Source organism: Bidens hawaiensis, unplaced genomic scaffold (assembly GCF_021521415.1).
Source record: "Bidens hawaiensis isolate Kalapana, Puna unplaced genomic scaffold, B.hawaiensis_p1.1 tig00001578_1, whole genome shotgun sequence".
NCBI lineage: Eukaryota > Viridiplantae > Streptophyta > Magnoliopsida > Asterales > Asteraceae > Bidens > Bidens hawaiensis.
In genome coordinates, this window is record NW_027491090.1 from 391,325 (window position 1) to 404,703 (window position 13,379).

Below are 13,379 nucleotides of genomic sequence, written 5' to 3' on the forward strand. Positions count from 1 at the left end.
TATATATATATATATATATATATATATAAAGCATATTTTAAAAATCATTATTATCATTTCTATCTTAAACATTAATAATATTATTATAAACCTTATTATCAATTAATTTTTATAAAACCGAACTCTTGAGTTAAACTCGTCTTGTTTCTATTCAATATTGGTTTAGTTATTTAAAAGCCCAAATAAAATAATCTTTTTTTATTTTAAATTATCAATTAAGTGTGAGTCCCTAATCGTTAGCAAATTAACCGGTAATCCGATTTACAACCGAACCTCATCGTTCTATGTTTCCAATATAGTTTCATTATGGTTTCAAGTTCATTAATATATATTACGTTATTTATTTTAGCTAAGGTGTTTATCGTTTCAAGTCGGATCTGTTCGTTTACCGTTCGAGCTTCATTTATTTATCTATTTATTTTTCGGTTCATCAGGCGAGGTGAGTACTTTCATACCCCTTTTTCCATCTTTCGTTTTGGGGTGACATTTCATACCTATCAAAGTAAATGCTTTATTTACTTGAATCTTAAACCCACAAACGTGATTGTATACTTTACCTAAATAATTGCTTGATTTGGTGTTCTATGCTTACATGCTTATTTTCCTATGTGTTTATCGCTTTTGGATGGTACTATAAATCCTAGACCATTTGACAACCCCTCATGGCAATGTGTCGTTAATGTAATGCAATTAACGATAACTATTAAATCCTAGACTACTTGGCAACCCCTTGTAGCTAGGTGGTGCTAATGTGTTTAGCAACTGTCTATAAAATCCTAAACTATTTGGCAACCCCTTATAGTTGGGTGTCGCTAACTTGTTAGCGATAACTATTTTATCCAAATTTATAGCTTTTATTTATTGTTTTGTATACAAGTTTTGTGGCTCTTTATTACTATATACTTATATGCTCAAACTTATGAATTGTTCACCAACCTTTGTGTTGACAAACTTTATTTTATGAAATGTTACAGGTTTGACTTTTGTTGACTCGAGGACTTGATGAAAATGTTTCCAAGACTATTAGGGTATTAGTAAAACGAATAATATAATTGTTACTTGTATTCAACTTGTTCGTGTGAACGAGATGTGTTGATTACTGATTTGTTGAAATAAAATGAGTTGAATAAATATTGTCACTTTAAATAGTGTCTTGTGTATTTGTCCAATCACGTTGCATCCCGGCATGTTCTGTAACATCCTAAAATTTTAATGATGAATAAAGGAAGTTATGTTTAGTGATTTCGCGTGATTGATTAATGTCGGGGAAGGAGCGGGTCTTGAACTTGGATTAATTGAGATGGGTTAAATGAGAATGGGATTTCAGGGATATAAATACCCCCAAAACCCCAAAATATCTTCATTCCCCCCCACTCTCCTAAACACACACATACACACACACCAAGCACACCCAAAACCGCCCCCGGCCGGGCCGAGAAAGAAGGAAGGATCGAGCGAGGTCCGGGTAAGAGAGAAAGATTAGTGGTGATACCAAGATAAACGAGATCCAAACAAGCTCAAAAGGTATGATTCTTGATCTTGGAAGTTTAAAGATCTGAGCTTTTAGTGTATAAACGACCGAAAATGGTCGGGAAGTGTAGTGGGTGGTATTGAACCTTAACAAGGGTGTTAAAATCGCCCGAAATGTTGATCAGAAACCGAAACAGCGGACATCTGGGCAACTTCGCCTTCATCTGGGCAACTTCGCCTTCAAGCGATGAACTTCGCCTGCAAGCTAAGTTCGCCTGATGAACTTCGCCTGCAAGCTAAGTTCGCCTGATGATAAGTTCGCCTGAGGTTTAACTTCGCCTAAAGCTAAGTTCGCCTGAGGTTTAACTTCGCCTAAAGCTAAGTTCGCCTGAGGTTTAACTTCGCCTAAAGCCAAGTTCGATTAGAAAATAAATTAAAAACCTAATGAAAAATGTGTTAAGACAGTTAATGGAAATAAAATATTTCCAAGCTGACCTGGCAGCTCGACCCCAGCCACGGGCTCTGCCCCTTGGACCCTGCTAGGGGCTACCGCCCCTAGACCCCGCTGCCAGGGGCGCTTCCCCCGGACCCCCGTTCGTTGTGGGTCATATAAAGATAGAAATACATTATGAGAAGTGATAGTTAATTGATACGTATACTTGTTATACAGTCAGCCGTGCACAACTGAAGAAAGGGATTACGATTAACGGTGAACGTAACCGTGTTCAGGTGAGTTTCTAGCCCCATTTATGTGTTATGTTTTCGGGGCTGTGTGCATACTCAATATGTTTGTTAATACGCTTATCCTAAGAGATAAGTGTATGCCTTATGTGAATAATGTGAAATGTATGAATGATGGCTTGACGGTACGTGAACGATCTTCGGATATTGCACGTACTGTCAGGTTGTAACGCTAAGTTAAGGTAAGTATGATATGTATGCTTATATGTATGAATGTGATAAAGTTAATAAAAGAAGGAAAGGATGGTTGTATGGTTACGAAAAGGGTACCGAGCCCTAATAATACTCGAGGTATGATGTATGGTTGTATGGTAACAAAGAGGGAATCGAACCCTACTAATATTCGAGAACTAGGGAACCGAACCCTACTAATATTCGAGGAAAGAGGGAAACCGAGCCCTAATAATACTCGTGGAAAGAGGGAAACCGAGCCCTAATAATACTCGTGGAAAGAGAGTACCGAGCCCTAATAATACTCGAGGAAGGAGGGTACCGAGCCCTAATAATACTCGAGGAATGTAGGGCGTAATGCTCTTTATAACGTAAGATATGAAAGTAAGTTAATACAAAAGAAAGTAAGAAAGTAAGAAAGTATGAAAGTAAGAAAAGTATGAAAGTAAGAACGTAAGAATGTATGAAAGTATGAATGAAAGAATATAATGTTATGTGAATGGTTTGATTATGTGATTATCTAGAACTCACTCAGCGTAGCTGACTTTTAGTATGCACGCAGGTGAGTAGGATGAGGCAGCTCGCTTGAGGAGACACGTGGCACTGAACAAGAGCCTGGCATCTGAAGACTTATGATGTTTTAATTTTAATGTTTTAATGTGAAAAACAAAGGATGTTTTGAGACAAGTTATGGAATATTGTAATGTTTTATGAAAGTTTTATATTCCGCGTAAATGTTTTAATTAACTCTGATATTTAGAACTGTGTTTATGAGTAAATCCAACATGAAAGTAGGGTTACCGGTAACGGGGCCTTACATGTTCCTCCTTTGGTCGGGGTGTGACAGATTGGTATCAGAGCCATAAGACTATAAGATAGGTGGTTAGACGTAACGACCTAGTATAGTCTTTACTTTAGGGTCCTTATACGTGTTTACCCTACTTGATTGTTCAATGCACTTGTTTATTTATATACTTATTTATTTTATCAAATCATAAATATACACATACATACATTTTCATAGTACTCCAAGGTATCCTTACCTTAAAACACAAAAACATTAGATTTTTATTGTGTTTTATCGATCAAGAGCTTAACTTGGATCCCGTTGTTTCAAATCTCCTTAAAGATTGTCTCATATGAGATGACCACTTTAAGTAGTCGAATGCGAGTGTTCCGCTCGCCATCCTAATTTTTGGTGTTAAAATAATAGGACTACGGTGATTTCGTGGACTAGTGTTTTGGCATGACGTATCTCGATCTATTGTGTTATCATTGTTATTTGAGTCTAAAACATGAAAAATTCGCGGTGATTACGTGCACATGTTTAGACTCCAACATGGTATTTTTGTATTTTTTTTAGAGTTGAAATATCAAGTCATGGTGGTTCATGCACGATTTTTCCGCCTTTAATTCTTAAGACATTGTTTACAAGTTTCAAGAATTTAAACCATTTTTCCTTTATTTTGTTATAAATTCTATAAATGTTATGTTTTTTTTCTTATTGTTAATAATTCTTTTATATCTTGATTTTATATGGTAAAGTTTTGCACCAATTTTCTCATCTTGATTTCACAAGGATTTTTATTGCAAATTTTGTTCATTAAAATCTCTTCGTTATAAATAAATATATGTGTATATATAGTTTGACCTATTCATAATGATTTTTAATATACAATTTATTTTCATTAAGACGATTTACAAACGAAAATCTTATTATATAAATTCCATCATATTAAAAAAGGTTTTATGATAAATTTCACCTCAACTTTTCAAGTAAATCTTCTATTATATAAACTTTAAATTTCTTTAAAGTCCTTGTACAAAAAAATTGTATAAAATTTCATTTTTATAACTATTCCGTTTATTTTGAACGATCCTTTCACAATATTAATTATTTAAACTTTTCACGACGTTTAAATTATATTACATAATACCCATGGTAGAATTCTCATTACAAAAAATCTATTTTACGACAACTTTCATTATGAATTTTTACTTCATTATTAATTTTCACCAATAAAAACTTGCATCTTATGATACAACTCGTTTTAAATTTCTTATGGTAGTTTAGCTTTGATTTTTCAAGAAAATTCGCAAACTTATAGATTGTAATTTTCTTGAAATCCTCAGCAAAACTCATAGAAATTTTATTTTAAAGACAAAAAAAAATCGTTTACTTGTGATTTCTCGATTTACAATGCCGGTCATTTTAACTCACCATGATATTCTTCATTACACGATATTAAATAACGAACTTGGTAAAAAAAAGGATTTCTTTTTTGCAACTTTATATTTCCAAGACGATATTCATCTTTTAATATTGAAACCTCATAACAAATTTTAATATTCAATGTACGTATTTTAAATTTTCTCATAAGGAATAAATAAATAAATTTATTTTAACCTTTATAAAAATTTGTATGATTCACACGCTCGGATCTCAAGAAATTCTATTTATATAATATATATATTTATACATATATTAACTTGTAATTTTAATTATCAAAATTTTCATGGATATTTCAAACATTATTTATAAATTATGATATTTTCAATTTAATACCTATTATTAGTCAAAATTTCCCTAAACGCAACCACAAGTTTCCAAACACCCGTATCCCATCTCAAACTACTGCCTTAAATCGAACCATCCTTACACTTCAAAAGATTTCCCGCACACTCAAATCTTTCCTCAATATGAACGAAACCTAAACATCCAAAAGTATACCCTCATCTACCCAAACCCCATGCAAGTCCAAGATATACAAAAAAAATCAACCCAACAAAAGGCCCTAACTACCGACACTTCTACGCCACGAAAACCTATCAAACTCACTATCCAAATACTTCAAGGACACCGACAAACACACCCACAAAATACCATGAACATACGATAACCAAAGCTTACTCAACTGTGGCTCAAATATTTCGACCCATGCTATGTCGATTCACCAAACCATATCGCCACACCATTCGCATCTAACCATAGAGTTCGATATCAAAATAGCAAACCCAAACACTCCTTACCAAATACATGTATAAACTGAGTCTCAACCCAAACTAGTCAATATCAAATTATCCAACTTATCAACTTAACCCGAGCTCAAATAAGCCAAACCTCACCTATTAGCCCAACCACTACTCACACAAATCATCCAAACCTAACCCACTCAAAAGACCTAAACTCAACAAACCCCATCGATTCAACTCAAGAAAACTCAACTACCCAAGCCGACCTAAACACCCTCACTTACTACTAAATTTCCAACCCATTCACCATACGAAGCCTAAGATCCCCCCTACGCATGCAAGCTTCGCTTTTCCCTAAATTTTATTTATTTATATATATACAACTAATGTATTTATAATGGCCTCATGTGTTCAAATAATCACTTTTAAATTATATAAAAATAATAATAATAAAAATGATAATAATGGTTTACGTGCCATGCTCGTATTTTATGAAGCATTTTTTTAAAAATATATATACATACATATGGTATCGCCATGACAACAAAATTTGATTATGAGGAATTGTTTTCAAAGGTTGTTAAACGATTATGAGTATGATTTCAAGATTTTAAATATTGTCACTTAAGGTGATAAATTTCTTAATAACTTTATAAATCGAGGTTTCATTTTGAATATTGAATACGGAAATTTATTTAGTAATAAATTACAACTTTTCTCATACTGCATAATCTCAATGACCATGGCTTTGCAAATCTTGGGACGCATTTATAAATATTTTATATTGTTACACAAAGTTTTGCTCAATAACGATTTACGCGACTATTACCTCTTATTATCGCAAGCATCATCACTTTATATAATCTATTTTCATCACAATAACTCTATGTACACAAACTCCTTTAACAATTTGGGTTACAAGACTTACATTCAATGATGATTTAAATATTTTCCCTAGCAATGCTTTACCGCGATATATTGATATAATTATATACATTTTCTTGGAGACAATAAAACGCCTTTACTTGAGACATCATTTTTGATGTTATTTTTATATTTTCAGTAAGCATATAAAACGCGATTTACGTATTTAGTCATTAAACTCGAGTCACACGATTATTGCGATTTTTCTTTTAATTTGATGAGATGTTTCGATTACAATATTATGCACATGAGATTTCATTTTGGTGTTTCGATTTGACCGAATCCAAGCTATTCAATAACAATCATTTATCTTTTAAACAATATTTTCATGACTATGTTGTTTATATTTGAGCATTTATGTAAACACGATTCTATACGTTATTCTATATCATTTTATCTAATCTATTAACGACCTATGTGTGGCTGTCTACAAGTTTTTGCGCTATTAGAAACCGTTATTATAATGATGATTATATAAATGGTTTCACAATAGTGGCCGTATTCATGTTTTATCACATTTCATCAATTGTTTTGGTTGTTAATCAAATACTATTTTATTTATATTGATGCATGTATGCGTCACCCCAAAGAAACTCACCTCATCCTCGTGATTTCACGAAATCGTATTCTCAGTTACTTATAACCTCAAGTTTGTTCACGTGTGAAACTCATCGTACGACGTTATTGCAAGTTGATAATCGTTTATCCCAACTTTATGTGATCACTTATTGGACTTTTCATTTCTATTTATCGGGTTTCATCTTATCAATTTTATTTAGTACCTCGATTTATAGACTTTGTTAACTATCTTGATGACTTTTCACTTCGAATCTTATTTCATATTGTTTACCCTAAATTTTTCTTATCTAAATTGATCGTTTTTACTTATTTTAGTCGAATTGTTATTTTCGCATTGGTTTATATTCTAAGACTTTAAACTGTTTCATTTATGTATCCCATTTTCCTACTTACTAAAAAGTCAATACTGAAATTTTTCAACCACTAGTACTGTTTTGTCAATATTGGTAAAATTTAACAAATTTATTTACACATTTAATAGTTAAAGATTTCAAAATAAATATGTCTCTTAAACCACGCAATGTAACGAACCATGTGGACCATACGACAATCGAAATAATTATGGGTGCACACTTAATTATCGAAATCCCCGTATGGAAGTCATGGTAAGTATGGTTGTGTGCTATAACTCAGACCCGAGGATAATGGCAGAAAAACGATAAAAATGCGAAATCATGATTAAGGGCATGGTGGATACGCCGCTGGTACATCCTATATATAAGTGCCTTTATTATGTTTTCTCATTTGTAGCGTTTTTCAAATCATCCAAGGATTTGACGTTATTATTTTGTCAAAAGTTTTGCTTGCAATTATTTTACTAATGACAATATTCGTTAGTAATTATTTTCTTTCTTTTATTCTAATTTCGGGACGAAATTTCCAAAAAGTTGGGGATACTGTGACATTCGTCAAATTTGAGTCTCGAGTTATATTCATATATTAAACTTTATTTTTTGTAAAAACCGCTCAAACATTTTTTGAACCTTAATTTATTTATTATATAATAATATTATGGACCTCGATTATCAATAAATCGATGTTTGTCATATTATAGAGTTGTTAAGAAAACATAGGGGGTCCAAACCGATTTTTCGTAAAATTGCTATGAGTTTAAGAAACTTTAAACTAAATTTAAACTTGTTTGAAACTTGAGGGGTTTTTTTTGAAAATATATATAATACATACATATATAAAAGAAACCCTAAACCTAACTATAACAACACAATCAAACCCACAGCCGCCTCCCTCTATCTCGTTCATTTTCCGGCGCCGAATTCCGGCAGCCGGCGCATCTCCGGCGGGTCCGGCAACACCCCACCACCTCCGCACACCACCCACCACCTCCACCGCAGCCATCACTCTAACCACATCACACCAGCCGCCACCTTCCACCTTGTAGCCGTTTTTCCGGCGAACCCGAGCTCCGGCGACTCCAAAGCACCACCATCGTCTCCGGCTCTCTCTCTCTCTCTACCCTCGGCTCTCTCTACTCTCGGCTCTCTCTCTCTCTACTCTCGGCTGTCTCTCTTTCTCTCTCTCTCTCGCTACCCTCCGCGTTTTTCCGGCAAGTCTTCGATGGCCGGAAATCGGTCCGACGACCCCACTCGGCTACAACAATTTCTCTCGGCCAAACTACATATGGTAAGGAGATTTAGAGTTTTGTTTGTCTTGGTGTTTAGCTCATAACCGGTAATCGAGTCGCGAGTTCGTTCCCCCTTAAACCGACTTTGGAGAGTGTCGGGAATTATATTAGTTATTTTATTAGCATCATACCTTATGATAAGGCTTATTATCATTATTATTATTAACAAGATAATATTTATTATTATTATTATTATTATTATTATTATTATTATTATCATTATCATTATATTCTTAATTTATAGATTATTATTACTATGATTATTATTATCATTATTAGCATGATTATTAAGTAATACTATAAATTCTATTATACAAATATTATCTATTTGTTTTATCGAACCGAACCCCATGTCGGGCCTAGTTTTCGTTTCACGTCATTAATACTCGAGTTACATTTTTATCACTAATTCTATTAGAATTACAATGTTATAAGTATAAATTATTATCTTTAATATGGCACATATAATTTTCATAATAATAATAATTATTATTAGTAAAATTCTTAAATCGATTAATAATGTATTCAAAAACAAAAGTACTTATTATTATATTGTTATTATTATTACTATTATTAGTTTTAACAACAATCCTCGAGTGGTAGTATTGTTATATATCATCAACATTATCTTATATATCTATATCTATATATATATATATATATATAACATATTTTAAAAATCATTATTATCATTTCTATCTTAAACATTAATAATATTATTATAAACCTTATTATCAATTAATTTTTATAAAATCGAACTCTTGAATTAAACTCATCTTGTTTCTATTTAATATTGGTTTAGTTATTTAAAAGCCCAAATAAAATAATATTATTTTATTTTAAATTATCAATTAAGTGTGAGTCCCTAGTCGTTAGCAAATTAACCGGTAATCCGATTTACAACCGAACCTCATCGTTCCATGTTTCCAATATAGTTTCATTATGGTTTCAAGTTCATTAATATATATTACGTTATTTATTTTAGCTAAGGTGTTTATCGTTTCAAGTCGGATCTGTTCGTTTACCGTTCGAGCTTCATTTATTTATCTATTTATTTCTCGGTTCATCAGTCGAGGTGGGTACTTTCATACCCCTTTTTCCATATTTCGTTTTGGGGTGACATTTCATACCTATCAAACTAAATGCTTTATTTACTTGAATCTTAAACCCACAAACGTGATTGTATACTTTACCTAAATAATTGCTTGATTTGGTGTTCTTTGCTTACATGCTTATTTGCCTATGTGTTTATCGCTTTTGGATGGTGGAACTATAAATCCTAGACCATTTGACAACCCCTCATGGCAAGGTGTCGTTAACGTAATGCAATTAACGATAACTATTTAATCCTAGACTACTTGGCAACCCCTTGTAGCTAGGTGGTGCTAATGTGTTTAGCAATTGTCTATAAAATCCTAAACTATTTGGCAACCCCTTATAGTTGGGTGTCGCTAACTTGTTAGCGATAACTATTTTATCCAAATTTATAGCTTTTATTTATTGTTTTGTATACAAGTTTTGTGGCTCTTTATTACTATATACTTATATGCTCAAACTTATGAATTGTTCACCAACCTTTGTGTTGACAAACTTTATTTTATGAAATGTTACAGGTTTGACTTTTGTTGACTCGAGGACTTGATGAAAACGTTACCAAGACTACTAGGGTATTAGTAAAACGAATAATATAATTGTTACTTGTATTCAATTTGTTCGTGTGAACGAGATGTGTTGATTACTGATTTGTTGAAATAAAATAAGTTGAATAAATATTGTCACTTTAAATAGTGGCTTGTGTATTTGTCCACTCACGTTGCACCCCGACATGTTCCGCCTTTGGTCGGGGTGTGACATAAAAGATCTTTTTGCCTAAAGACATATCTTAAGCATAGAAGAAAATCAAATATTCCTCCTGTTCATAAAACAATGAGGCTTAATGTGCCTTATGGTACATTACATTTCATGAAACGTACGTTAACATGAACACGAATGGTGACACCACTAAAGTGTGTTGCTTAACTTCTTGTGGCCGAAGACAAAACATGTTTGATGTTGGTTAGAGCATTATAGGTTAAACTCAGGTATACTACCACACCAAAAAAGAATATAATGTGTGCTAGTACCTGAGTTCGAACCCACTCCTTAACTAGCCATAAGGTCTCAATGTTGGATTTATCAAGCAAACTATTTGTTGGACGAGTTGAATTAAGCTTGTATGAATAGAAGTAGGCCTGTAAACGAACCGAATGTTCGATAAATTATACGTGAATTGTTCGTGGGAAGTTCCTTTTTGTTCGTTTATTTAAAAAACGAACGGACATGAATAAAAAGTTTGTGTTCGTTTAATTAAACGAACGAACATGAACACATGTTCCGTTCGTTCATTTATGTTCGTTTATTTAAGTTCGTTTATGTATTATTTATTTATCTTTGTTTATGTATTAATAAAAACTAATTAAATATTATTTGGATGAGTCATCTACTTAAAGTTTTATATTTGTTAATTTGTGTTCATTTAAGTGTTTTCATTTATGTTCGTTTATGTTTGTTTGTGTTCACATATGTTCATTTATCTTTGTTTAGTTATTACCGTTTAGAATTTAAACAAACGAACATAAACAAACACACATGTTCAATTTTTAAATAAACGAACATGATCATAAATATTTGTTCGATTAAGTGTTCATGTTCTTTTACGTTAAATGAATGAAAATGAACATGCCCTTGTTCGTGTTCGTTCAACGCGTTTACATGCTTTCATTATTCACATTGACGAATACATCGGTCTTAATCTCTAGGCTCTACCGATTTTATTCTTGTTCATGAACCGTTCGTGAACACATTAATTTCCTTAATGAATGAACACAAACATAAAATCTCGTTCATTAAGTGTTCGTGAACACATTATTTTCTTAACGAACGAACACGAAAATGATCAAGCAGAATCAACTAACTTTTGTGACAGCTGGGGCATAAAGATGATCACCTCTACACCAATTCATCCACAAGCTAATGATCAAGCATAATCAAGGAACAAAATCATCGTCAACAACTTAAAAAAGAAGCCAGGATCCAAGAAAGGCAAATTGGATGAAGAACTTCCTTATGTTCTTTGGGCTGATAGAACAACACCCAAGAATGCAACAGGTCAAATACCCGTTCTCATTGGTATTTGGAGCAGAAGCTGTAATCCCTACAGAGATGGTAGTTTCCACTGCCAGAACAAGCATCCATGATTCACAAGAAAACAGCGAAAGCCTTATTCAAGAATTTGACACTATTGATGAACTCAAAGACTTAGCAAAAATCAGGATGGTTTCATATCGTAATAGGATGGTTGGGTCATATAACAAAAATATCAGGATCAGAAGGTTTCAAGAAGGAGATCTTGTCCTAAGGAAATCCTTTCAAAATATAACTAATCCGGCAGATGGAAAACTATCACCCAGGTGGGAAGGACCTTACTTGATCGAGTCAGAAGCCGGAAAAGCAGCATACCACTTACTTACAATGGAAGGTGATCTACTACCAAGAGCCTGGAATGCCGTCTACTTCAAAAAGTATTTTATGTAATAAGGATCAAGGATCCTTAAAGTTTCAAGGATCTTGAAATCGGTAAAATCTTATCCTGCTAATTTCTTGTTACTTATTGTTAATCAAAGATATCGATATTCTTAACATCTACTTTCACCAAGTTTTATGTTTATGCAGAAAATGCATATTTCAGGTGATTTTACAAGGTTAAGAGGTTGGTCACCTCTCTCCCACGTTTAAGGTATAATCTTAAATGATTATACCTTCTACGGTTTAAAGATTTTCACCTTTCATACGAATAGATTTTTGACACTCTCGCCTGGAGAGCATGCTATCCAAAGTATAGTTCGAGGCAATGGGACCAGTACACGTTTAGTGGCTGACAATTTAATTGATGTTGGCTTTATGGAGGATCTTACGAAAATGGTAGACGTATCATACAAAGATTTCAACCATTTTCATGTTAGCCAAGGTTTCTAACATTCTCATGTTAGCTAAGGTTTTGGCGTTTTCACGTCACTTACATTTGGGATAATTCCCGGTTTGGGCCAGGCCCTAGTTCGGGATTGACCCCATATTTTTGGGCTTGACCCCAATATTTTTTGGGCTCGACCCCAGAATTTTTGGGCTTGACCCCATTCTTTGGGTTTGACCCCAGTTTATATGGTTAATTGACTTAAGTTTTAAGACATTTGCAACAAGTATCCCTAATGTAACCACTAGTATCAACAGAATGTTTGTGGTAACTTAGATCTAATCAGACATTCTGGTATGAACTTTATTTAACAAGCTTTACTCATACAAATTATATTTTTGAAAACTATTATCTTCAAAGATCAAGGATCCTTAACATTTATTTGAAAGGATAATTTATTTTTGAATCTTTCAAAGTATAAATCATAACAACTAGGTTATCATAATAGTAAACAGTCAACAAATAGGTAAAAGATTAAAAGTTAGTATTATACCACCCTTGATTGACCAAAACTATTACCCAGACTTCCCCATCAAAACATGGTCCATCCACCCTGGTTAAAGCAGGTGTTACTAGTTGTTCATGATTGCAGGGAAATTAAAAGAAGGGGCACCAAAGGCTTAACCCCCGTAAAAAGAGGATCCATCCACTTTTGCTACCCCTTAGAACTGTCATGGATCCTTTACCCTAATTATCTGTTGTCTTATTACAAACCATCATGCTTCAAAACAAAAAAAAAACACATAAAAAGTGGGCTCATGCCTAAGCTCAACATCCTTCATCGCCCACATTAATGGCTCTTTCTTCAGCCACACATCCACCATCACCTTCACCAGCTTCGCTCCCATAAGTTGTTGTCCCATCAACTGC